At 44.7% G+C, this 4,816-nt stretch overlaps 1 pseudogene across 1 annotated transcript in view; it reads right to left on the bottom strand.

The window, feature by feature from the left end:
• Positions 1-675: 675 nt before the first annotated feature.
• Positions 676-4,816, bottom strand: part of LOC105516886 — a 7,165-nt pseudogene continuing 3,024 nt past the window's right edge. Inside the window, exons 4-5 of the transcript XR_001002570.1 lie at positions 2,838-4,620; positions 676-2,575 (exon numbers count right to left, since the gene is read on the bottom strand). The product of XR_001002570.1 is annotated as a leucine-rich repeat-containing protein 37A-like (transcript). The remainder of the gene's footprint in view (positions 2,576-2,837; positions 4,621-4,816) is intronic.

Genomic DNA, 4,816 nt, shown 5'->3' with positions numbered 1-4,816 from the left:
CCATCTCTACTAAAAATACAAAAAGAAATTAGCTGGGCGTAGTGGCGGGTGCCTGTAGTCCCAGCTACTTGGGAGGCTGAGGCAGGAGAATGGCATGAACCCAGGGGGTGGAGCTTGCAGTGAGCCCGAGATCGCGCCACTGCACTCTAGCCTGGGTGACAGAGCGAGACTCCGTCTCAAAAAAAAAAAAAAAAGAATTTGGAATAAAATTGGAGGCACCATGTCAGAAATTCAGACGTTAACATGGAGGCTTTAGGGAGCCATTACCTAAATTTAAACAGGGCTGTGGTGATAATGTTTTCTAAAAAAAGCAACACAACAAAATTGAGAGCACTTGGGAGGAAGAATTTGGAAATGGCAGAACCACCGTAAAGGTGGAAAATATTTACTTTTGACTAAATTCCTATATTGAGGCATGTTAAATAGAGAATTCATGAGTGTGTGTGTTTTTAATAGAGCCTAAGCTTCTTGAATTATTATTCACTTTAGTTAGAATCACTGCAGTTCTATGCATAAAATTAAGACAAAAAGATAAAACAGATACATTGAAAGTTAAGATAACTGAACAAGTAGATTATTCTTTTAGTGTCTCGTAGACTTCTCAAGATGATCAAGAAGTCTACTATGTCACTGTCAGTGCACAATATATAATAAACTAATGATTTTTTTTTCCACCAAGAACAATGGTATTGTAAAATCTCCACCCCCTGAGGATATGTTTTCAGGTCTGGGTGACTAGACTGGGAAACAAGGGAGGGAATGATGGCCCTGTGCTTTCTCTGCTCGCTGCCTCTGTGGACTCGTGGGCTGCTGGCTTCAGTCCCGCTTTGCTTTCTGATGGCCCTTGTTGTTTATACTAAGTATTTTTGCAGGAGGCCTGAGGCGGGCTGGGGTCACTCTGTGTTCTCCTCCTATGGCAGGGCTTCACTCTCCTCCCCCTTGTCTGTTGGGGCTTCGCTGTCCCCAGGGTCCCTGTTGAGGATCTCGTCCTCATTAGATGACTTCTTGTGCAGCTTCCATGCTTGGTATTTACTCTTGTGGCATTGAGAGGTTTGTACATATCTTTAAGCCAGAGCGGCTGTCTGAGTGAGAAAGATCCAACCTGAGTCTCACTTCGCGAAGAGCATCTCTTCAATGGCAGAAATCTGAAAATGCCCCTTGAGAATCTTTCGTCTTCTTGTAATGACCTTCGGTGAGAATAAATCTCAATGAGGCAGAAAACTAGAATTAAAGTTGTTAGTATTTCAGTCACAAATATTGCCAAGATGAGTCTGTTATTATAGCCATATCCTGGAACTTCTTTTGTGAGCTCACTCGACTTCTGCTCTTTCTATTCATTCTGGGCTTCCGTGCTCTCGTTGATCTAGTTCTCAGTTTTCCACTGGTCCATATCCATTCTGCCTTGAACACCTTTACTTCTTGCTGCTCACTGAGAAGCTTCATCAGGAGGCCTGTCCTGGAGATGAGCTTGGCACAGGTCAATTGCATGTGGGTCTCAGAGCAGTCCATCTTCAAGGTCCGGATAATATGAGAAATGAGCCTGCTCACATTGTTGTTGGGGATGAGGGACCGTAGCTGCTTGGGTTAGCTGAATTTCAAACTGATCACCTGGGGATGAGAGCAATGAGTAATTGAAGCTTTGGGGTTCGGGGGACAGGTCAGTGCCCACATTGTTGTATTCCCATTTTGTCTCCATTTGTGTAATAGTTGGCCCTAAGTTGAACGCAGTCCCAGCGGAATCTGCCTCAGGAGGATGATTGTAGTTTGTGTTTTCAGAGATGGTGCCTTCTGGCATAGTAGTGTTTTCCATAAAAATGTTTTCTTCAAAGGCATTTCTTACAGTTGTGTTTTTTACGTTAGTGTTTTCTATAAAACGTTCTGAAGGAGCAAATACTTCCAGAAGAGCATTTTCCTGAGGGCTCGGGTCTCCTAAAGATGAAAAAGCCCCTTGTGAAGGGGAATTCATAGGCTCTTCGCTGCAGAGAACGGAGGCCTCTTTGCGAGCATCGGTCTATCAAGATAACTTTTCTTTCTGAAGTTTGAACTCTTTTTCGGCCTTGGGTGTTCTGTGACCCATGCGGGAGCGAGTTTTATGAAAGCGGTACTTTTTTCTGGAATGTACGATTGGTTTAGCAGTCTTCATATTTTTAACTCTAGCCTTTGCATTTTCTAAAATGAAAATGGTGTAGATTAAGTCTTTCGATCTGTCTCTGACCTGAGGTAGGGCTTTTGCAGAGTTGGAGGCAGAAGGCTTGCCATGGAGAAGAGTTTCAGCACAAAGGAGACTGCTGCCTTATGCTCTTGGGTGAACGAAGGCTTGGTGTAGACGGTGTTTCCCATGAACTTCTCAGACCCCTGCTCTATGTGAGGCTGTTTCAGCTCCCTTGGGTTGGACTCCTGAGCCTTTTTTCTTTGGCAGTGTTCTCCGCAAATGTCTGGGCCCATCTTCCCTCCTGATGCTCTGCTTTCCCACCTCTTCCAAGTGCCTTTTCTGGATGCTCTTTGGGCCCATGAGGAGTCTGTTCACTCTCTGCAGGTTTTTGCCTACACTTTGAATCTTTGCCAGGCTGTTTTCCTGTAGCTGGATAGTTTCTAATTTCTTTTCAAAGATTTGGTGTTTAAATTTGTCCTAGAAAGCTGGACTGCATAAGCGTGAAAGTTTTTTGTTCCCTTTTAACTTCATCGATTTTTTTCTTGTGTTTCTGCATCTAACATATTTTCCAGCAAATACAGCTTTCTCAATTTATTTTCATAAGTTGAGTTGTTGGATACAGGTTGAAGAGAGGGGCTCTTTGTATTGTTTTTCAAAATACCCAGGGCCTATCTCCATCTTGCACATTTGAAGAAAGCAGTTTAATGAACGGTAACAACATTGATTTCACATCTAGATTTACTGCTCAGAAATAAGGCAAGATGTAACTTAGTGCACTGATAACATCCCTCTCGTTATTGGTGTCTAGCTGTCCACTCCCAAAGACTGACAAGTTGATGCCGTTGCTGTCTGAGGCCGTCTCTGGCTCAATAGTCACCTCAGTGCTCGTGTGCTTCTTCGGGGCTTGTAACACCTTCATGAATACTCCTTCTGGATTCCTTACAGATGCTCCTTCAGGACAATGTATGGTGTTTGTCAGACATGCACTGTTGCAGTGCAGCTTGACTGTCTTGCAGACAGCCTCAATGCTATTTGTAAAATGGCAGAGGCAGCAGACCACATGGCTAGGTAAGATCAGTTTCTCCAGTTCAACAGTCATCATGAGAATGTTCTTAATTGTTGTAAATGGGACTTGCGTTGCTCCCATGTCTAGATATTTTAATGCTGGCAGTTTAAAGAGATATGGATCTTCAACAGTTGTCAGAGGATTGCGATTGAGAATTAACTTGTGTAAGAACTGCATTCCGTGCCAGGCCTGAAATGTTCCAAAGCTCAGTTCTGTAAGTAAATTGCAACCAGGATTTATAAACTGCAAAAATGGTAGTGGTTCAAATGTATGTCTTTCAACAGACTGTATTTTATTGCAGGATAAATCTAAATACTGGAGGGATAGCAGGCCTTCAATGAATCCTTAGGTAATTCAGTCAAATAATTTTCACTGAGAATTAGTTTCTCGGTCCAAGTGTATGCTTTCCATACATTTCCATCAATTTAAGAAATATAGTTTCCTTGGAAATTTAAGATGGTGAAGGTGCCATTATAGGTATTGGGCTCTAGCACAGGCACTTGGCAGAGCCTCTGTTTTGGGCTGAGATCAATACACAACAGCGTCTCATCTCTGCAGGTAGAGAGCTCACATATGTTGGTGCTTGCGGAGGCCTTTTGTTCCTCTGGTGCAGTTAAAGCCTTATTTTGGGCATAACTTTCAGACTGAACCAATGAATCCTGAGTAGGTTCTAGCTCAGTAGGTGGACCTGTGACTTCAGTCAGTTTTCGATGCAGAGTCTGAACCTGGTCTGGATGAGGAACTATAGTCTTCTCCAGGGCTATAGAATGTCCAATCTCTGTAGTGGGCTCTGGAGTGATGGCATGCCCCAGGTCTGGAGGCTGAGTTGAGGTCTTCTCCGTGGTTGGAGGCAGTTTAACCTCTGCAGTAGGTTCTGTAGTTATGGTAAGCTCCAGGTCCAGAGGTTGAACTGTGACTTAAGTCAGGTTTGAATGCTGAGACTGACCCTTGTCTCAAGGTGGAAGTGTCACCTCAGGGAGTTCTGGAGGAGGAGCTGTAGTCGTCAGGGTTGTAGAAGGTTCAAAGTCTGTCGTGGATTCTGGAGTGATGGTAAGCCCCAGATCCAAAGGTTGAACTGTGGCTTGAGTCAGGTTTGAATGCTGAGTCTGAACCTGGTTTGGATGTGGAAGTGTCACTTTAGGGTGCTTGGGAGGAACTATAGTCTTCTTCAGGGGTGTAGAATGTCCAACCTCCGTAGTGGGTTCTGGAGTGATGGTAAGTCCCAGGTCCAAAGGTTGAACTGTAACGCTGGGTGACATTGGATGCTGAGCTTGATCCTGACCTGGTGTTGGAATTGTTACCTCTTGATATACTGGAAGTTGGGGTACAACTTTTTTAGGAGGCTGAGTTGGGGTCTCCTGCATGGTAGGAGAAAGTTCAACCTCTGTTGTGGTGTCCGGAGCCATGAGGCCCGGAATTAGCCGACCCCTGTTGCCTGATCTCCGCAAAGCGGAGACAAGATGGCACATTTCCGGGTTCTTTATTACAAACCTTTCCCGCGCGCACCTAAAGTTTTTCCCGCGCACGCCTAAACCCTTCCCGCGCGCGCGCAAACATTTTTCCCCGCCCAGGAAGATATGCAGCCTAGGGCGCAGGCG

Source organism: Colobus angolensis, unplaced genomic scaffold (assembly GCF_000951035.1).
Source record: "Colobus angolensis palliatus isolate OR3802 unplaced genomic scaffold, Cang.pa_1.0 Scaffold293, whole genome shotgun sequence".
NCBI classification, from domain to species: domain Eukaryota; kingdom Metazoa; phylum Chordata; class Mammalia; order Primates; family Cercopithecidae; genus Colobus; species Colobus angolensis.
Note: the sequence above shows the minus strand (reverse complement) of the source record. Positions and strands in the feature narration are given on the sequence as shown.